General features: G+C 37.8%; 2 long non-coding RNA genes across 4 annotated transcripts in view; both read left to right on the top strand.

Moving 5' to 3' along the window:
- Positions 1 to 21,918, top strand: part of LOC141279494 (uncharacterized) — a 28,197-nt gene extending 6,279 nt beyond the window's left edge. The window contains exon 3 of the long non-coding RNA XR_012333817.1: positions 20,397 to 21,918. This is a non-coding gene — a long non-coding RNA (uncharacterized lncRNA). The remainder of the gene's footprint in view (positions 1 to 20,396) is intronic.
- LOC117313552 (uncharacterized) overlaps positions 1 to 22,959 on the top strand; it is a 256,582-nt gene that overhangs the window by 233,222 nt on the left and 401 nt on the right. For 2 of the 3 annotated variants that reach the window (XR_012333816.1, XR_012333815.1), the window contains exon 4: positions 22,150 to 22,419. This is a non-coding gene — a long non-coding RNA (uncharacterized lncRNA). Of the gene's footprint in view, positions 1 to 22,149; positions 22,821 to 22,959 lie in introns of those variants that run through there. The other variant, XR_012333814.1, reaches the window with a different exon arrangement.

Genomic DNA, 22,959 nt, shown 5'->3' with positions numbered 1-22,959 from the left:
AAAATTGAAGCTCAAGCAAGATTGAGTACTTGCTCCAGATATGAACTCAGGTCTGAATCACTCCACATATAGGTTCTTAATTACTCCATGTCTTTATACCCACATCTGCCTTTGCTTGTTGTTGTTGTTTTGTTACAACTTTTCAAGCATCTGACATTTCCTGTTCTCTTTTGGGAATTTTCCACTTTGTGGGTCTTGATGAAACAGAGCCTTCCTCTCGTTATACAAGCTAGAACATGTCAGTACACTGTATTTACTACTCACATTCTCAGTCTCCCTTACAGATGGGAAAACAGTCGGGCGACCTCGTGTTGGCCAACTGCACTCCTCTCTTGGATTTAGAATTACTAAATAGATGACTGTAAGAAGCAAGCCAGCAGTGCTGGGTCAAACCACGTCTGTTTCCTGTTTCCTGCTTGGTAACAAGGCCAGCTAGGACTTATAACATCACTTTGGCCTGATCCTATAATTGCAATGAGGCATACCTTGGCTTTTCGGTGTTGGTTTGTTCCTGTCTTCTAGTTACTTCGAAACCTAACTATAACTAACCAAAAGTTTCCTTTTCTGCTCAATATAGCCATATATGGTTCCTTATGATTACAAATAAGACCTTTCCTGATATACAATGGTGACCTACTTTATCCAGGCAGATGTAACATCGTCCTGGCAGGGACAGAGGGCAGGCAAGTTCCTTGAACAGCTGACCAAGAAGGAAAGACCTAGAAGGAAGAATTGAAGCCAGTTCTGCTTGTGTTATAATTCTACAAACCCGCAGCGGCCTCTGTTTCAACTCAGACCACATCTAAGGACCCATGTCCCTTCCCCTGTAACAGACAAGCAAAGTAACCCAGGCCTTCCAACACCAGAGACCTAGCTGAGCTGTACCGTGGACATCCTAGGATGTGAAAGACTTCACTCAATGTCTTTGTATCACTTGACACATTTAGTTCCTCTCATTGGATAAGTAGTTTTCTTTGATGTGACAAATAATAATGCTAAAACCAACACGTTAAGTGGACAGGAGGTGAAAGATGACCAACATTAGCTACGAAAAAAAGGCTAAAGACTTGTATTTTCTGTTATATAAGGTGTTAAGACCCCACATAGGAATATGAGTCCTTTAAAGGAAAGCGTGAATGGCCCAGGAATGTTGGAATTTCCATGTGGCAATATGTTCTTGATCGGTCCATGATGATGATGATGGTAGCATCAGTAGCATTTATTATCAGTGTTTCCTGGGTGAGGCCTTTATCCTAATGACACTATTTATCCCCATGAAACGACCCCTGTGAAGTAGGAAATACTGTTTCAGCATCTTCAGGGTTTTTCTTCTTCTCTTTTTTAATCAGGATTTATCCTACTATCACAGTTGGTTGGTAAAACGGCCGAGAACTGGCACTGCCTTTCCTGATTCCCAGATTTATCTTAGCAGTTTTGTATTGCCTGATGCAGAGCCATGTAAAAATGTGCCAAAGCAATGAAACTTGTACCTATTTCTAACAGATTCTAACTCGAAGCTCTGGGTTAAAGTGCAGAGGTTGAGATGATGCTATGTCTTTACAGACAGTAGATAACTTCGAGACTCTGTTTAAAGTATATTTGCATATTGCACTACACTGTCATATCTGTGATTGGTTTAGCTATTGAGTTACTAACACAAATCCCAATACCATCTCTATCTCATTCATCTCTTGTATGATATTTGACCTAATAGAGGCAGTTTTTTTTTTTGTTCTTTCCCACAAACACACATCGAACATCCACAAACATGCTTACCATTTGTGAGCATATTCTCTTATTATATAGTACAATAGGAGTTGAGTAAGAGTGAGAGGGAAGGGCTTCCCTGTGGCGCAGTGGTTGAGTGTTCTGCCTGCCGATGCAGGGGACGCGGGTTTTGTGATGCCCCGGTCCGGGAAGATCCTACATGCTGCGGAGTGGCTGGGCCCCCGTGAGCCATGGCCGCTGAGCCTGCGCATCCGTGACCCTGTGCTCCGCAACGGGAGAGGCCACAACAGTGAGAGGCCTGCATACCGCAAAAAAGAAAAAAAAAAAAGAGTAAGAGAGAAAAAGACACATAAATATGAAATACGGTCCATCATTTTTTTAATATCCTTTATGTTGTTAATCCCTCTTAGCATTTACTGCCATTCACTCATTTGTATTATTTGGGGTATAGCAGTTTATCATAAAGGGGGTATAGCAGTTTATTCACACAGCATTTTTACATACGGCTTATCATTTGTATTCTATTTTAATAACACTAATAATTATAGACTATCGACAAACTCATCAGACCCTACATATTCATTTCAAAAATCATGAAAATAAGGTGGAAAGTGAGGTGTAAAGTGGAAAATCTATGTGTATGTTTTCATTGGTGGAATGAGGAGCTACCTGAATATCACTCCTTTAGCTTTTCCTTCAAATGGTGCACTTTTTCCTCCATGCATAGGAGTCACTTCCATTAGGTAAACAGTAGTCTTGAGGGCAAACCTCAGAAGTAGAAACAGGAGAACTTTTCAGTTATGGTAAAATCAAACATATTTTTCTTCAGTCGTGAAAAAAAAAAATTCTTCATGAGAAGTTCAACCACCGTGAGTTCCATGGTGAAAAACTTTCCCCTTATAGATGCAACTTCCCCCAGAATTCTGAGAAATGTCGGTAGTAGAGAGGGGTGTTGCATACACCTGTTTCATTTCCCTCTGACTTTTCCTTCTCCTTTCTCTATTGACATTAAAATCTATAGTGAAAGCACGTAGTAAGCAGTCTGGGACAATTGATATGACATTTGATCTAAATCTCCAAAGTCTGTTTTAGATGGGATGCTATGAGAGTCACAGGAGGGGAAAAAAATCTAGAATTATTCTTATGTGATCAAATGTACTAAAATAACAAAAGCAAATCTTATTTCTAGCTAATGAAATAGCATTCCTTATATGATGTCATATTATGGCAGAAAAGAAATATATGCGTCTATTTTCTTCTATATTAAAACTGCTAAGGAGTGGGGACCGATGAACTAAATCAATTGTTTTGGGTTCAAGTTGTAGTTTTTAGTAGCCATGCTTCTTAGCAAGTTTCAGAAGCAAATGTAGTTCGTTTACTATCACCACTAAATGTGCAGTTGTGTAGATTTGTGGAAAAAAGTATTATCAAATATATATACTTTAAAATGATTTGTGTAAATTTATCTATTCATATGATTATTCTCCCCAAGTAAATCAAAATCTACTATATACTATGTTTTTCTTCTATAGCTTAAAAGGGGAATGTATGTTGAAACTTATTCAAATATTTATTAGGTGTCTACTAAGTGCCAGGCACTCTACTAGGCAGTAGAGATGTTGTATTAGAGGTGGAAAATGTCCTTGACCTCCAGAACTGATACTCTTGTAAGAGAAATACTGGGTCAAACTAAGTCAACAGTTTCTTTGGCTACAGAGCTTTTTACGAGTCTTGTGAATTATGAGTCTCTGATAAGGAGGTGTAGTGGACAACAGATCCCAAATTTACTTGAAATCTTCCGTCATGGACTGTCTCGTAGGATTTATGATCCACTGAACACACCTTGAGAGACACTAGTATTCTGCAGTGGTTAGTTGTTTTCTATTAAACAACTATATACTGAATCCATGATAATATTATCTGGATGTTTTGGAGGATACAATGATGTACATGGCCACTGTGATGATAAGGGGGTCCAGTTTAGTTAAGAAGAGAAACCACAGGAGTTATAACTTAATGTAACAAAGAAATACACACACATATACATATATTTATATGTAAATTATTATTTAGTATACAATGTCTTCTGAAGAAGATAGAGTTGTTTGTAACTTGGGATCTCACAGGAGGTTTCACAGAGAAGGTAGACCTTGAGCTGGGCAGAATTTCAGTAAGTTAATTTGGTTCTGACCGTACGATAAAATCAGGTATTTGCACTGGTCAATCTGACCTTGATGGAACAGCATTCCATTTGCAGGGAATAGTGTGATCAAACATGCAGTGGTGGAGATTGCCATCAGATTGTAATATTCCAGTACCTGGAAAGTGTTGAAACATCTGCTTTCTCCACGGTCTAGAAAAGTGAATCTCAAGTGAAATGCAAGTATAATGGAGGCCAGTGCTCTTTGCTTTGTACACTGCTTTGATTCTACAACATGCAACAATGTAGTGATCTGTTTCAGATTGTCATTATTCGAGAGGGTTCTTAGTAACAGGAGTGGAAAAGGAAGACCTCTCTTCCTGTGTTTCTGCCCTATGCTCTTAAGCCAGAAAAGGTACCAACATCACTGACCTGACCTTGTCTCAGGTATCTATCAGAATCTACTAGAATCATTCTAGTGAAAGGTAACTAGACGTCCAAAGGACTTAAAAGGTACACTATAACCTTTGTATACTTTATCTACCTGGTGAAACAAAAATGTCACCTGAGTGGTCCCCTTCCCTAGAAATACCAGTATGTTTTTCCAGTGCGTGGCAGAACTTTGCAGGTAAAACTGGGATAAAGGTGAAGAACAGTCTTAAAATTCTAGTCCTTGAACAGCACCTAACACACAACAGGTTTTCAGTAATCTTAGCAACAGTATTCACAAATAATGACCATCAGCGTAACTGCTCTTTTGTGCCAAAATACATTACCATATTACTTTTTTTCCTTCAGCTTTACAACTTGGGTTCTATTATTGTTTCCATTTTACAGATTAGGAAAGTGAGGCTCAGAGATGCTAAGTCACTTGGGCAAGGTCACAGAGCTTGTAGGAGATAAACCTGCACCCTTACTGTTGGATCCTACAAACCAGACCATAATTTAAGTCCTTCAAAATATACCTCAGAACATTTGAGTAAATTAATGAATAAATCCTCCTAGTCAGACTGACCAGATCATTATATTAGGTTCAGCTGTAAGTGGAGGAAAGTCATAATCATAGTTGGACAGTTAATACAGTAATTTACTTGCTTTGAATTTTCTAAATGATGTTTAGCTAGTAGTTTCATGATGATAACCATCGAATAAAAACAGGCATATTTTTGGTGTTTGGAATAAGATGTCATATTGAGTAAAATACATATTGATTCCTAGCCTTATATGATGTGAGTAACAGATGACATTGAGATGCCATCTAGAAGTACTCCTGTGCAGTTCATCATGTCAACCCAGCTAATAATTTTAGAATGTTCAGAGTGAATAATATATGCAGCCATAAAGCATATTTCTAATCAATGCAAATAAAATTTTTCCTATGCTAAACCCAGAGTTAAGTTATAACACGCATCATAAGATTAATGGGCCATTTTTTCTTCATCACTTTGCTAAATTACTTAGTCTGGAAACCATTCAGAAGGTTGCGAATTGGGGCTGAGCAGTAGTAGTGAGACTGTGCCTCTGATGATGAAACTATTTCCACCCCGACCCCTACCGCTCCCTTCTTGGGAAAGAAGGCAACATTTCTCCTAGAAAAAGTCACAGGTTCATAAGCTGGCTTGTGTAATACGTTTGGAGGAATAGTGTGTCTTTTAAGCAGAGCCTATCTCGGCGTATAAAATAATTTTTACCTACCATTTAATGAAATTAACACTCACTTTGAGGCTAGGTCTTTTGCCATTTGACTCCTGGATCACGTCTATGGATATATTTTTTTCTTGAGACGAAGTGTGAACCCAATATAGTATCCATCATTCAGTCTGTCTAGCTGACGTACATCCTCTGAAGCACAAGCTCCGTGAGGCCAGGCACTTTATCTGCTCTATCAGTGTAGCCCTGATGCCTAGTGTCTAGCTTTTGGAGATACTTAATAAACATTTGTACTGAATAAGGTATGTATATGGTGAGCAAAAGTTGGCTTCGCATTTTACCGTCAAGAGTACCCCACTCATGTTCTGTGAACACTGGATAGCAGAATCTTACTATGTTATTTTTCTGTTTCCTTTGCAAGTTTCCTGAAAGGGCATTCCTGTCCTTAGAATGTCCATCTCCTCCCATCTTCCTGGAGAATAACTCTTCTTTCTTAAATACTTAGCCCCATTATTGACTCTTTAAGATTGAATGTATTACCTCCTTACAAACAGAAAAATGCAGTGCTTTTTTTTTTTTTTGGACATTTATCACCAGAAAATTATTCTAACACCTGAAATTCTGGACCTAAAATGCCTGGACTAGTGGTTCTCAAAGTCTGGTACCCAGACCAGCACATCAGCTGCACGTAGGAATTTTTAGAAATGAAAGTCTTGGGCCCTGCTCCAGACCTACAGACTCGGACACTCTGTGGGTGGGGCCCACTACCTGTTTCAGCAAGCTCTCTTGGTGATGCTGATGCATACTCAAGTTGGAGACCCACTGCTTAGACTTAGAACTTAAGGTTTAGGCTTTGGACAGATCTGAGTCCTAAACACTACAGAGACACTGGAGTGACCACGAGCAAGTTACTTCTGGGAACCTCTTAGCATCTGTGTGCCTTGCTTAGCTAATAGTGATTTTAATTAATTAGAATAATGCACACGGTGTACTCGAGAGTAACCAAAGCATACTTTATGTTCCATAAGTTCTAGCTGTTTACCATTATCATCAATCAGAGCTTACTGACACGTCCTGAAGACATTCTTCTAATAAGTGTAATAATGTGGTTTGTAAAATTAACAGCTTAGAAGAGCATATTACGAAGTTCATCAGACAGGGTCTCAGCAGCAGATCAGGGGTACATCAGTAAGGATAAATTGAGCCCAATGTAGAGAATCAAGAGATAGTGTAGTGCCCTGGGTTCAGTAAAAGTGTGGCTACTTTATAGGAGATGAAAGAGAAAGGAAGCCTTGCTGGAGAGAGAGTCCTCCCCAAAGATGCTGTGACGCCCCACAGAGAAGCACTATACGTTAGTTGGGGGATGCGGCCAACTCCCAGCAATTTGGCAAGAATTAATACCCTAACTTCACTCCCCTCCTTCATTCCCTACAATCTTCTATTGGTACTCTTCATTGGTGAGCCAAACAGAAGCCAGAGCAAGGACACTTACTAAGCTAGGCCATGCAAGCCATCCATATAGAGTTGGGTGGAGAAAGGATGTGGAAGGGCAAATAGGACATATTTCCCGCAGGTGGTGAGCGAGCTGTAAAATCACTCGCCCTTCTAACATCATTGCCATTGCAGGAGCACGGAGGAGCAAGTGGTTAGTTCTGACTTGGCAGATCCAGGAGACTGCAGGACAGAACTGGTATATGAGTTGGGCTTTAAAGGTAGATTTGAATTTTAATGGAGAGTATGGAGTAAGAAATGGTGAAGAACCAAGGGAAAGGGAGATTCATTGCAAATGGAGAAAAGAAAAGTGGCATAAAGACAAGGAAAGTCAAGACTCATGGAAGAGATAGCAAATACTCTGCGTGTGACTGGAGCAGAGAATGGGTAGACGAAGGCTGGAAGTTAAGATGAAGTCATCCTTGAATAACATTAAAGTTTCCTCCTTTAACCTCAATTTCCACCTTCTACTCGCTTCATTAACATTGGAAAATTAAAAGTGAATTTGAGTGGGCTGGTGACAATGGCAGTATGAAGCAAAGAGAAGAGAATAAGAGTAAAAAATTTAGTAGTACCTTGGTGAAGCTGGGTAAATGATGGGTGGTGGTGTCATGTCAAAGCATGGGCAAGTGATTGTGACAAATACAGGCTTATTTCTTGACTATATGACTTCAGTTAAGGTACTTAAGCCCTCTAGGCTGCAGTCTCCCAACCTGTAAAATGGGGATGAAACCTCGCTTCCTCCAAGGTTTCTGTGAGGATCTACTCTGACTTTTCAAACTGTTTTTTTCTCCCTTCATGGGATAAACAAGGTTTCTTTTTCTTTGTTTTTTTATCTTTCATTGTAAAAAATTCTATCTTAAAAGCTGATTTATTATTTCTTCCTTTGCATGGATGACATGGGAACAAAGATGATATTTCATCAGTCTTGCTTTTATTTAAGTTGAAAGGTTATATATTTCTACTATCTACTGCAATAATGCTAAATATTTTTATAGTGCTTGTAAATCTTATGACATTATTTTTTTAGTTTGTATTTAAGGCATTTACTCAAAAGGGACCATATGCCTCAGTTCATGTCACTCTATCATCAGTGTGTATGGTCACTCTATTTTCTAATACTTTTAAGATTGGTTTTGGCCCCGATGTTCCTCTGCCAGATTTATTTCCTTTATTTTCCCCTATATAGCACCATTTGGGCCATTTAATATGTAATTTCCCAACTCACCTTTCATAGTTATTTTAAACATATGTATATATTTGAAATACCGAATTGTTTTGTATTTTCTAATTTTTGCAAAAGTAGTATCGACTAAAAATCACATCCTATTCTTTTATTTTTTCTACACAAAATTATTGTTTTAAAATTTGTCTATGTTGCTTCATAGAAATTATTGCTTCTGGCCACTGTCTAATATTCCACCATATGTTAATACCATGTTTTGCTTATCCATTACCCTGGTGATACATACTTAGGCTATTTTCAACACTTTATGTCCACCATAAAGCATTAATATACTCTTTCCACATGTCCCCTTGAGTAACAGTGCAGCCGTGGAATGGCTGAGGTAGAAGTCATATATATGCCTTATTTCACAGATTCCTCCCCAGAATAGCTGTACCATTTTCCCCTCACCAGCAATACTTGGAATTTCTCTCTTGCCATATCCTTTGTCACCACATGCTGTCAATCTGCATTTTTAAAAAGTAATCAATTTGTTTGTTTTTGGCTGCATTGGGTCTTCGTTGCTACACTCAGGCTCTCTCTAGTTGCAGCGAGAGGGGTCTACTCTTCGTTGCGGTGCGCAGGCTTCTCATTGCAGTGGCTTCTCTTGTTGCGGAGCACAGGCTCTAGGCGTGCGGGCTCAGTAGTTGTGGCTCCCAGGCTCTAGAGCGCAGGCTCAGTAGTTGTGGTGCGCAGGCGTAGTTGCCCCACGGCATAATTTGCATTTTAACTTCTGGAAATTTGGCATGTGTGGATTCATATGAAGTAAGGTGTTTTAATTCTGCATTGCTCTGATTCTGGAAAAGTTAGGTCTTCATATACTTTCTTGCTATTCATGTTTTCCATTCTATGAATTGCCTATCATGACCTTTGCTCATTTTTCTATTGAGTATTCTGTGTCTTTAGAGATGCAGAAGTTTTTGTATTCAGATGTTGAGTCCTTTGTTGGGTTTTAGATAATGTATATGTCTTCTACCCATCAACTGTTTTTCAGTCTGACTTTGGTATCCTTTATTGTACATAAAGTTCTAATTTTTTATTAAAGTATAATTGATTTACAATATTATGTTAATTTCAGGTGTACAACATGGTGATTCAATATTTTTATAGATTATGCTCCATTGAAAGTTACTATAAAATATTGGCTATATTCCCCATGCCCTACAATATATCCTTGTATCTCATTTATTTTATACATAGTTGTCTGCACTTCCTAATTCCCAGTCTGTATCTTGCCCCTCTCGCTTCCCTCTCCCCACTGGTAACCACTAGATTGTTTTCTATATCTGTGAATCTGTTTCTGTTTTGTTGTATTCATTCATTTGTCTTATTTTTTAGATTCTACTTATAAGTGATATCATTACAGTATCTGTCTCTGTCTGACTTATTTCATTAAGCATAATACCCTCCAGGTCCATCTATGTTGTTGCAAATGGCACAATTTAATCATTTTTTATGGCTGAGCAGTGTTCCATTGTGTACATATGGCATGCATTCTTTATTCATTCATCTGTTGATGGACACTTAGGTTGCTTCCATATCTTGGCTATTGTAAACAATGCTGTTATAAACACTGGATGTGGGTGCATGCATCTTTTCAAATCAGTGTTTCTGTTTTCTTCAGATATATACCCAGGAGTGGAATTACTGGATTATATGGTTGTTCTGTTTTGTTTCTGTTTTTATTAACATCTTTATTGGAGTATAGTTGCTTTACAATGGTGTGTTAGTTTCTGCTTTATAACAAAGTGAGTCAGCTATACATATACATATGTCCCCATAGCTTCTTCCTCTTGTGTCTCCCTCCCACCCTCCCTATCCCACCCCTCTAGTGGCTACATCAGTTAACATTCCCACCAACAGTGTACCAGGGTTCCCTTTTCTCCACATCCTCGCCAAGGCTTGTTCGTTTTGTTCTTTTTTATGATAGCCATTCTGACATGTGTGAGGTGATCTCTCATTGTGGTTTTGATTTGCATTTCCCTGATGGCTAGTGATGTTGAGCATCTTTTCATGTGCCTGTTGGCCATCTGTATGTTTTCTTTGGAAAAATGTCTCTTCAGCTCTTCTGCCCATTTTTTTAAATCAGATTTTTTATATTAATAAATTTATAATTTTAATATAGTTAAATTCATCACTTTTGCTTCATACAATGTATGCTTCTTTATTTTTCAAAGATCTATTTCATCTCTTACCCTGAAATCACAAATATATTACCTTGCAATTTCTTTTATTCTCTCTAGATTTTATTTTTCACATTTAGATATTAAAACTATTGTATTTTAGTTTTGTACATTAGGTGGAATTATATAACATAATGGTTAATAGAATGATTTCTGTGGGGTTTAAGTTCCAGCTCCACCATGTACTTCTTAGGCTAGTCATTTTATCTCTCATACCTCAGTTTTTCCACCTGTAAAATGAGGATAATAGTTTATGCCTTGTGGATTTTTTTGTGAAGATTAGGTGAGCTAAATAGGACTGGGTACAACATAAGTGATATCACTAGGTTAAGATCCAGTCTCATATCTCTTTTTAAAATGAGACTGTTTCCCCAAAAGCTGTAATTCAGCTTCCTCCATTGGACTATGATTCCATCTCTTTCATGTGCCAACTTCCTATCTGTATATAGCTCTATTTCTAGGCCACCTGTTTGATTTGTTTTCTTGTTTGCCGTTTCTTCCAAGGGCATCACACAGTTCTTATCTATCATGACTTCCCAATATATCTTAATGTATAGGGCACATTCTCCATTTTGAGCTTATGTTTCAAAACTACCTTAGCTGTATGGAGAACTTTATTCTTCCAGATACATTTTATTTTATTTTATTTTAATTTTTTTATAGGAGATAGAACAATCTGCTCTTTTTTTTTCTTTTCTTTTTTTTTTTTTTTTTTGGCTGCATTAGGTCTTCATTGCTGCGTGCGAGCTTTGTCTAGTTGCAGCGAGGGGTGGGGCAGGAGGCTACTCTTTGTTGTGGTGCACAGGCTTCTCATTGCAGTGGCTTCCCTTATTGCGGAGCACAGGCTCCAGGCTCGTGGGCTTCAGTAGTTGTGGTTCGTGGGCTCTAGAGTGCAGGCTCAGCAGTTGTGGTGCACCAGCTTAGTTGCTCCGTGGCATGTGGGATCTTCCTGGACCAGGGATTGAACCCATGTTCCCTCCATTGGCAGGCAGATTCTCAACCACTACGCCACCAGGGAAGTCCCCCAGATACCTTTTAGAATCACTTTTTTATGCTGTCCCTCAAAAAAAAAAAAAACAGCTTGGCCTTTTATTACAGTTGCATTTAATTTTATAGATTAATATAAGGACATTTATATTTTTATAGCAAGTCATCTCATCCATACCTGTGATATATATTTCTTTTACTCATGTGTCCTCTAATAAAGTTTTCATTATGAAGGTTTTCTGCATAATTTATTAGGTGAAACCCCATACTCTCTATAGGTTTTGTTACTATGGTAAATTCATCTTGTATTGTATCTAGATATTGATGCTATGGAGGAACACAATTGATTTTGGTGTATTAATTTTTTTCCAGCCCCTATGTTGAGCTCTTTTCTTAGATTTAATAGCTTATTGATTTTCCTGTGTTTCCAATGAAATACATAATCAAAACAATCTATAAATATGACATTTTTATCTATATTCTTCTAAACCTTCTCTCTCTATTTCTCTCAATACACAGCTCCAAAAAGGTCAGTTCCAATAGACCAGTAATGTTAGAAATCTTTATCTCAATTCTCTCCTTAAAGGAAATGCTAATTTTTTAAAAAAATTAGTAGTATAATAATTTTTGTTAGTGTATACATGTGCCATGTATTTTTGGTATATAGCCTTTATCAAGGAAAGATAGTTATTATTTGGATCTAGTTTTATAAAATTTACCCTACCCAATAGATTTTGAACCTCATGGGATGCTTTTTATCTCCTGTATCTAAAAAGAATGATGATATGATTTTCTCCTTTTTTTTAACTAATACAGTGAATCACATGAATTGATTGGCTGATACGGAACCAACCTTGCATTCTCAAGGATAAACCCACTTGACCAAATCGTATTAGAGTATAGATTAGCTTTTGCTGTATTACAAACCACCTCACAACTTAGTGGCTTAGGGAGATCAGCTTGGTGCTTTGTGACCACCTAGAGGGGTGGGATAGGGAGGGTGGGAGGGAGGGAGACACAAGAGGGAAGAGATATGGGAACATATGTATACGTATAACTGATTCATTTTGTTATAAAGCAGAAACTAACACACCATTGTAAAGAAATTATACTCCAATAAAGATATAAAAACCAAAACAACAAAAGACTTAGTGGCTTAAAATAGCAATTACTTGGCAATTTGGGACTGGATTCATCTGGGTAGTGTTTACTTTTGGTTTTATCTGGGCTCCTTCATGCAGTTTTAGTCAACTGATGGATCAGCTGAGTGAGAGCTGGTCTGAGACAGCCTCACTCACAGGTTTGGTGGTTGGCATGGACAGTGGGAGCACCTGGTCCACTTGTCTTCAGAACCTAGTGGGCTAGTCCTCGGCAACTGAGCCATCAAGCTCTTTTGCTATTGTCTCATCATGTGGGTTGAGTATGCCAAAGCCCAGTCCTGCTGAAGTGGTGACTCAGGAATGAGGGTGTCAGAAGGGGATTGTACCATAATTTTTGAAACATCCTATCACAATGTTTTTAATATACCTTAAAACTCCGTGGAATAATAGTGTATTTAGGTTTTTGACTTATATTTTTAATAAGGAAAATTTGATTGTAATGTTTTTTTATATTGCCCCTGTTTGGTATAATATTCTTCTTGCACCTCTAGCCCCATTATTCTAGCTTGGGGTACTTAAAATGTATTGAAGGGGATAGAAATGAGTATTGCATCTTAAATAAAATAGTCGTGGACAAGTGGTTCCCACTTATCACTGAGGTTGTTCAAAAGGCTGCATTCTCACAGTGGACTATTGAACCCTTATGCACACCAAGCATTACATCTCACTTACACCTTACTAGCATTCTTGTGCTGGTTCCTTGATTTTAATTTAAAATGTAGTAAGTACTTGAAAAAATACAAAGTAAGAAGCAAAAACCCTCCATCACCCTAGTCTCTTTCCCTCACAGGGGAAGCAACTATAAAGTTAAGATGTCAATTTAAAAATATTTACAAGATGAAAATGATTCTTAAAAGTCCTTGGGGGCATTTAATCATTGAAGGGTATGCTGAAGAAGGTAAGTAACAGTTTGACCTCCAATCCAGAGACTATTGGCAATAAGTGTAAACAGTGCTCTAACAACATGGCCTAATAGAACTATAGAACTAAAGAAAAAGCTAGGATTAGGATTATTGGGTCCAAATTCACATTGTTCATAATGAAGAACCTTAAAATCATGAAATATTGACTGATCTCTAATTCTAAGTCATTCCAGAATGCTATTTTCTATGTCAAAGAGTGGAGTTTGAGAGAGAAATAAGAAGGAATAAAGTCCAATTTGGTTTTAAAGAATCATGGAGAAATGAAGATTATTTCTTTCATAATTTCCCTGTAGATAGAGCTCTTCTATGAGTGACTGTTTCACTAAAGCAGGGAAATACAGGGTGTTATCCAGAAAATCATATCAGTTTACTTCAAGTCAGTCCTCTTCTGGGCAAACACATCTCTAACTTCATTTGTATTATATAGTATTTTAAATTATGAATTGTTTTGTCTTCTCAGGTCAGTTTCTTCTAGCCACGTGGGTTTGTTCTCTATTTATTCCTTCCGTCTTCCCTCTCTTCCTTCTTCTCTCCTGTACTCCCTTTTTTATTAGTGAATTGGAAAGACGATTTCCTTATATATGCTAAACTATGCAATAGCAAAACCCCAAAATATAACTAACATTTTATGAAGAAGACAATAACAAAAAAAATTATAGTGGAAAAATCTTAGGAAACTGGAAGGAATTTGGGGGTCTTTCTGTCTCGAAGTAGATTTGGAATGTGCATTTCAGGTTCTCTTTTATAATGCAGGGTTGCTAGTTGAGCCTTTATTTTGTTTCCAGAAAAACAATCAGCTTACATATTTTTTTTAAACAAGGTTTTCTTCACCTTTGGAAATTAGTAATGATTAAAAAGAATATTATACAGTTAAGTGATGTCTAATTTTTTTCCTCATGAGTTCACTGTACTTCAGGTTATAGCCCTGATCTGTTTAATCCTCCAACAATCCTGAGAGGGAGCAAAGGGGCAGATGTTCTTTCCTCATTTCACAGATAAGAAAACTGAGGTTCAAAGATTCAAAGTGAGGTTAAGTGCTTCTGCCAAGGTCATTCTCTGAGGTGAAGCTGGAGCCAGGAATAGCACCTCATCCTCTTGTTTTCTCTCATGTGATTCTCCATCCGCTGACCCACTCTGACTATAAAAACGCACTGTACCAGGCCTCACACAGTCCCTGAAACGTCCTTTTACTAGGACACTATGGTAGTGACAAGATTGAACAGATACAAAGAATGCTTTAAAAAAGGACCTGTCTTTTTGTTGACTCCATCCCATAAAATTCCACAGCCACACTGCATGAGAAACATGAGACATCCATTAAGATCATGTTCCCATTAGTTCCCCAAATCTAGCTAGAACTAGATTTTGCAGAAATTGAAGACACATCTTGTGGCCTGACTGCTGAAAATGAGTGTCTCGGGAGTCAGAGAGGCATTGCTGCTCAACGAAGTCAAGAATGCCCTTTGCTAATTGTTTCTCCTCCATTTCTGAGGGAATTTAAATTCATGACCGGCACCATATATTATACTTCAATACTATTCATCATCCGTCTTGTACGTATTTGCAGGAAAGAATGTTGCCCAAGTCATTATATCCCGCCCTGATTCACAGTCATATGACCTTAGGTGGCAGCTCAGCAGGAGCTTACCAGTGCCTTAAATCATCCCTGTTGTGGACATACAATAGCGTGACCTCTGACTTCCCAAGCTGTCTCTTCATGAAAGGAAAATGGAACTGAGAGTTTAGGGGAAAGTTTTGAAAGTGTCTGGCTCTTGTAGTCATCTAATGAGGTCCTCATTTCTAGCTGCTAAGCATGCCCTTTAATTGGTGGTCACTCGAAAATCAATGATAATATAACTGTCCAACTCTTTGGAGCTATTTTTCTCTCTGCTTTCTATCCTGCAAGTACACGATAAAAGCAACCACCCATTCAGCCATTATCTTGTGTCACTTACTATTCAGAGATCAGTCTTCCTTTATGTGCTCCTTCAGGAAAGACCTGGGTTGTACTTTTCACTTGCCTTTCAGGCAGAGAGTAGAGTCCTTGGCACAGATTAAGTCCTCAAAAATGTTAGATGGGTGGATGGGTGGGCAGTGGATTGCAGCACATGAGCAACTACAGTAGCATTGTGATACATGACAAGGAAATGACCTCAGTTGGGGAAATAAATGCCTAGCACATATGCCACCACTTTCCCCTTCCATCTTCATTACAGTCCTTACTAATCTATTATGACATTTTTCCCCATTGGGTCTAGACATGACCTCAGGATCCTTGTAGAATATAAACAGTCCTGTGCAATGTAAACCTTGTATAATGTAAACAATGCTTTACTGTTTGATTTGAGTTGGGACACGAGAAGAATCCTATTTTCCGTCCATAACATAGACGTTGGGAATAATAACTAATGCTCATGTAAACATATAGATTCATAGGATAGAAAAAATAATTTTTAAGAAATGACCTAGTACAGACTCAGGGGGAAAATATATGTTAACTTGATTATAGAAATTTGGTTCAGCCACTCAGCTTCAACCTTCAAAAATCATGTCACTTTTTATTTTAAATCAACGTATGAATCCAAGGTATAGCAAAATAAACCATTAACCTTGTAGAACAGGGCCCTTCTAGATACGATCTCGTTAGGACCTGATCCTCCATGGTTGTATCTACACAGAGGGGTAATGCCAGTCCCCTACTGGGAAGCTGAATTGGAAGAAGAGATAGACAGAGATACTATGGATAATTCTAGACTGACATGGTCATCAAGAAGTCCTATGAAAAATAATTTCTGGTGAGTATAGAGTAAATCAGCAATGAGAAATGGAGAGGATTGGAATTAAGTAGACTCATCACTAGTCCGTGGTTATTACCAGTGTACCAGTTTAGCAATGAATTACTCAAGGTAATTGATGCTAGGTGGTATAACAAACACTCCTGAAAGCCAAGTGTCTTAACTTAATAAATGTTTATTTCTCTTGTCAGAGACCCGTGTGAATTAGGTGGTTCATTCTTAGCAGATTGCTTTCAAGTAGTGAATCAGGAACCCATGCCCCCTCCAACTTGAGGTGTTGTCTTAAATGCATGACTACCTAAACTACAGCAGAAGGGAACATGGGCAATCATGCATAATATCTCCTGGCCAGGCCTGAAAGTGGTAGACCCATACCCTTTCAACAAGAATGCAAAAACTTGACCTCTGCCTGGCTCCAAGGGAGGTTAGAAAAGGTCATTGTTCTGGGTGTCCAGGAAGAGGAGAATGAAATGCATCTCACTGTCTCATCCATAGCTGAAGGCAGGTAATCTGTGACAGAGAGCAATGTTTGCAGATGGTGATACATGAAGATTGAGGAAGATTGATTTCTCAGTCATTGAGGAGTACTGTTCCATCTAACTGAGTTCGGAATGGTAATAAAGTCATCCACTGAAAACTTACCAATCTAGTTTGTGTGCAAGGTATTATGAATTATAGTCTTACCGTTAATTTAGCAGACCCACAAATATTTACATCTACCAAGCACCGTGCTGGCAACTGCCGCTTACCAGTACTTCTTTCCTGGGCCCTGGATAATTTCCAGTAGCTGGTATCAGGATCTAAGCTATCCACTTGTTGTGGACACTCGTCCCCTTGCAGCCCTCTCACAGGAGCCTTTAACCATTGGTGGCCAAAAACAAAGGAAATGGGCAAGAGTTACTGCTCTGCTTATCAGAAAGTGTCTCCTAAAGTCTTGTCTCCTAAATCATTTTTCTGGCCCCTTTATAATAATTCTTTCTTTATTCACATTTCTTGGCCTACTGAACACTATAATCAAATCCGCCCTCAATTTTCTTTTTCCTGAAGTATATAAAACTACATTTTCTTCAGCCTTTTTTTAAAAAAAAGGATAATTATCTTGTTTATTTGTATTTGGAAAATCTAATGAGATCACACATTTAAAAATCACATACTATCAAAAGATAGATAGTAGTAGTAATTCCTTCTGGAATATTTTTCCCCCTCATCCAACCAATGTTAGGTCCCTTACCCCCTTTCTTAGCAACTTTTATTAATTTCTTACGTGTCTATCAGAAGTTTTTTGTGGCAAAGGTACATGTGTATGTTTCAGAGGTTACTGTTGTCATGAATTCACAGAAGCCAGAGCCTGGAAAGCATTAAGTGGTCCTGAGCACCCCATTTCCAATGAGAGAGCATAGCAGTGCTCAAACGGCTGGGTGTCCTATAATTCAACTCAATTCTGGCACTATCTACCTGTAGATAGCATCAGATCTCACATGTTAAGGGCTCAGTCCAGCAGGAATGCACACACACACTTCAGGTGCCAGTCACCAAGTATATGTTGTCACCTGTGCTTCTGACCCTTGTACCACAGATCAGAGGTTCCAACGACCCCCTTCTTAGCTTTAATTAATTTGCCCAAGTGACTCATAGAACTCACAGAAATATTCTATTAACTAGATTAACCGGTGTATTATAAAATGATAAAACTCAGCAACAGCCAGATAGAAAACATGTATAGGACGCGGTATGGGGAGAAAGCATGGAGCCCACTCTCCCCAAATCTCCATGTGCTCACCAACTGGGAAGCTCCCTGAACCCTGTCCTTGGGGGTTTATGGAGGCTTCAGTACACAGGCGTGACTGAACAACTCATTGGCCATGGGCAATTGAGCTCAGCCTTAAGTGCCTCTTCCCTGCTCTGAGGGCAAGGGGGTGGGACTGAAAGTTCCAACCTCTAATCACAAGGTTGGCTCCACAGGCTGCCCGCTCCCATCCTTAGGTGCTTTCCAAAGATCACCTTGTTAACATAACAAAAGACACCATTATCATCTCATCACTTAGGAAATACCAAGGGTGTTAGAAACTCTGTGGCAGAAACTGGGACAGAGACCAAAAATATAATTCTTATTACTCCTAAAGCACAGTTATCTAGGTGAATGTTTGTATCACCCCAAACAGGCAGTAGTCACCAGGGAAAATAAGTTAATTGCCAGTCTTTTCTATTAATTTTTAAAAATCAGATTTAAGAAGAGAATTTTTTTAATGGCCAGTGAAAATGTCTCTTACTTTAGCTCTTGCCCTTTTCTACCTATTATTTATTTTTTCAATTTTTAGTTTAGTTTTGAAAAGTGTCTTTAAGTTATTTTAAGGTTAGAACCGAACCTTCCAGGGTTAAAAAAATATTGCGTCTCTTGAAAGAGATTATTTTAGACTTAGTGAAATGGATTTGATGCTAGAGAACATGTGACATCATACATTTGACCTTTTTGAAATGATTTACGTTATATCAGCTACACTTTAAGTCCAGCAACTGTAACCAAAAAAAAAAAAGAAAAAAAACCCTACTAATTAAGGCAACTTTGCAGATTGATGGCATTAGATTATCAATTAAGATCTCAGTTTTAAACCAGATTTTTCCTCTAAATAGTGATCCAAAGAACACTAGTTTTAGGGTCAGTCTAATTAGTCAGACAGCTTCCTGATTGTTTAGCGCCTTCACTTGAAGTTTGTTAAATATTTTGAATATCACCTATGCTCCCGTGGGACATTAGTGAATGTGAAGTCAACAAAAAAGAAAAAAAGTAAGAAAAAGGATTTTGTAGTAAAATAAACTTGAGAAATCCTGGGTTCAGTAAATTTAAACATGTTTCGTGACTGGAGGGCTTTTGAGATGTGGAATGAGCTATAATGTGCTCTGTGAATTTCACTGTTAAGTAGAGTTTGGTCTGAAGTGTTTTTAAACTTTATTTGGCTCTACAACCCTTTGTCAGTGGAACATTTTAAAGGACTCTTTGTTTCCAGCAACTTTGGAAAATGCTGTTCTGGTCTCAGTTAAGCCCTTGAAATCTTAGCATTTGGAAGGAGATCCACACACAAGCTCATCCAATTTCTGGTACAGAAATCTACCATGTATCCATGCTATAGGCTCACTCAGCTGTGGATGAGTATTTTGATAACAAAATGCTCACTACCCATAAATCAGCTGATTCTATAGTCGGAATGCTGGTCTGTTAGGAGGTTTTAACCTTTTAAGTGCCTTTTACTATTAGAAAATTTTAAGTTTTAAAATTTTGTCTATTGGACCTAGATCTGATCTCTGGATTAAGATAAGTCCTACTCAAGTAAAAGAATCCTTATTTTTCAAGGATGATTTGTACATGAAAAAAAAAATCCATATACTTAAAATCATCTGTAGTGACTGAAGAGTAATTGAAAATACATTTGAAAATAATTTTCATTTGAAATTTATGTCAAAATATGTTGTTATATAAACGAATCCAGTATATTTTCTGCTATAGCCAGTAAAATTTAGGTTAAATTTTAATTAAGCACAAGTGCCACAATTAAAAAAAAAGAATTACATTTTGTTTTGAGTGATTATTTCAGCAAAACTGGTTTATGGGACAGTAAACTGTCCTTCACTGCATGTTCAATGTTAGCAGCTCAAACAGGCTAATTCTGGTAAAAATTCAACAGTTTTCCGAGGCCTTCTCTTAATTATTTGATACTCAATTGTTTTTTCTTTTACTTCTATTGTATCTCTTTTTTAAATTGTTAACTACACATCCTCATTTATCAATGGCTTTGTATGTTTAACCCAGCAGATCTCTGGTATTATTTACAATGGCTTCATGATATTATATCTTTAAAATTCAGAATTTCACTTTAAAGTTGATTTGAATTTTATTTCTATTATATGGTATTATGTTTATGTTATGAATCCATCAGTGAGTAATTTGCTGAAACAGGATGATCAGTTTGCTGACTTAGAAGGGCTGGAATCTATAGACATCTTAAAATTAGGATGTAGATAACGAATAGTTGGATGACAAGAAACCCTGTTATATGAAAACAGGAATAATAATGAGTGTTCCAAATCTTATCTTTTCTGTTCTTACTTTTCTCCAAAGGTTAGCTCTAGAGTCCTTAATTCTCCATTCAGTATTAAATTATTGACTATTTTGCCACAACTACTGAGCCTGCGCTGTAGAGCCTGCGAGTCACAGCTACTGAAGCCTGTGTGCCACAACTACTGAACTCCATGCACCTAGAGCCCATGCTCTGCAACAAGAGAAGCCACCAAAACGAGAAGCCTGCACACCGCATAGAAGAGTAGCCCCCGCTCACCGCAACTACAGAAAACCCGCGTGTAGCAATGGAGACCCAACACAGCCAAAAATAAAATAAATACCTTTATTTTTTAAAAAGTGGATGTATTTAAAAAAACCCCAAAAGGTCCTACTGTATAGCACAGGGAACTATATTCAATATCCTGTGATAAACCATAATGGAAAAGAATATGAAAAAGAATGTATATAAATGTATAAATGAGTCACTTTTCTGTGCAGCAGTAATTAACACAACACTGTAATTCTATACGTCAATAAAAAATAAAATTTAAAAAAACTGCCATAAAAATCACCACAGAAGGGGGACTTCCCTAGTGGTCCGGTGGTTAAGACTTTGCCTTCCAATGGAGGGGGTGAGGGTTCGATCCCTGGTTGGGGAGCTAAGATCCCACGTGCCTTGCGACCAAAAAACCAAAACATAAAACAGAAGCAATACTGTAACAAATTCCATAAAGACTTTAAAAATAGTCGACATCAAAAAAAATCTTTAAAAAAATCACATAAATCTTTAAAAAAAGTCCATACATTAAAAAAAAAGAGCATGGGTTCTGGTCACATCCCAGCTTCCCACTTACTTACAGCTGTGTAATTCTGGGCAACTCACATAATGTCTCCTCAGACTCCTCATCTATAAATGGGGATGGTAATAGTTCCCTACCTCATACTGTTGCTGTAATCCATAAACACGGTTAAGTGCCTTGGTAAATTGTTTGATGCTCTCTGTGAATTAAGATATGTCAATGGCTTCTGGCCATACGATTTATAATAGTTTGACAGTTAACCAAATGGTAAAACTATGCCATTTATTATTCCCATCTCTTTTTACCCCTTACCCTGTTTTGTTGTTTATGTTTTCTCCCACCACAGAGTGTTAGTTCCAGGAGAGCAAAAGCTTTATTTTGTTCACTGCTGAAAGCAATAGCACCCAGAAAAGTACTGTACATATGAAGCCCTCAGTAAACACTAGCTGAATGAATGGTGCAAACTGTCACAAGGAAAAATACACCAAAACTTTCATTATAATAAAAAAGTATAGATAAATCTTTCTCTAATGGCTTCCAGTCAAGTATTTTAAAACACCATATGCTATAATAAAAACATAAGTAATTTATTAAAATTTGAAGGCAAAAACATAATTTTAAAAGATTTTAAAATATTTAGACCTATGTTAGGTGTGATGGAATATGGATGCTTTCTGGAAATTCACAATCAGATCCAAGAGTATCACTTTCAGAATGTTCTAGTAGACTGAGTTTACTTTTAGTTGTCTTTGAAGAAACAGTCACTATTGTACTCTCTTTCTTAACAGAAATGTGTTTTTTCGAAGACTCACTTCTAATTGGTTCATTAAGCAAAGAATTATTTTGCCCAATTCCTTTGCTTTTCTGCTTTACAGGTGAGTCAGAGCAGGAATGCAGGTCCTTCCCAGGTTGTTTCTTAGCAGAGTAGTTTTTGGTATATTATGCTCTGGTCATTTTCTCTGAAGAAGACCTGCTATATCTAGGTAATTCCTCTTCTTTTCTTTGACTTCCAGTTCCAGAAATGACGTCTGCTGAAGGAGAACATGTTCTAGCAATGAAATCTTCAAAAGACTCCTGCTGCTGCTCTGTGACTGCGACCCCCAGGTTGTCTTTGGAAGTTTCTAAGGCCTCCTGAGTAGAGACTGGGACATGGAAGGAGTCGACAGGCAAAGGAATCCCAGCATCACCTGTAATTTTCTGAAACTGGAGGGAAAGAAAAAAGACAAGACAAAAATTCAGTGATGAACAAAGCCAACCATTAAAAAGTAGAGTTCAAAACTTCAGTGTTACTCTGTGATCTTATTATTAACACAGTCAACTGATTATTCAGAAGATTTCAGAGCCAGTTTTTCTCTTAATTATATCCTGCCAAGTGATTCTCAGCTTAACCTAGCTATATCCAAGGCTATGTCCGCTACATTTTCAGACTTTGGTGACTGGGGTAGTTATTACCCATTTCCTTCCCCTCACTAAAAATAAAACCCTACTCTGTAAGAAAATTAATTTCTTTGCTATCCTCCAGGCACATGTGAACAGTATATAATATAGTTTGTGACCAGACTGTCAGTTCCCAAGACCAGTCAGTTCCCAAGACCAGTCTGAGATTGGCTGAGCTGGGCGAAGGGGGCTCCAAGTGAGGCTGGAGGAAAAGCTGACAGGTTTCCCCTCCCATTCCCATGACCAGGTGAGTCACTGTAATATCTTACGTATCAGCTATGTCAAGATTACTTATTTTAAGAATTATATCGGTACGTGTACCTCCATTAGTGTTCCTTCATTGTTAAGCTGACTGCATACAAATAGAAACCTAGATAAAATATGAA

Source organism: Tursiops truncatus, chromosome 9 (genome assembly GCF_011762595.2).
Source record: "Tursiops truncatus isolate mTurTru1 chromosome 9, mTurTru1.mat.Y, whole genome shotgun sequence".
Taxonomy (NCBI): Eukaryota; Metazoa; Chordata; class Mammalia; order Artiodactyla; family Delphinidae; genus Tursiops; species Tursiops truncatus.
The sequence above is the reverse complement of the archived record's forward strand: the minus strand, read 5'-3'. Positions and strand labels throughout refer to the sequence as shown.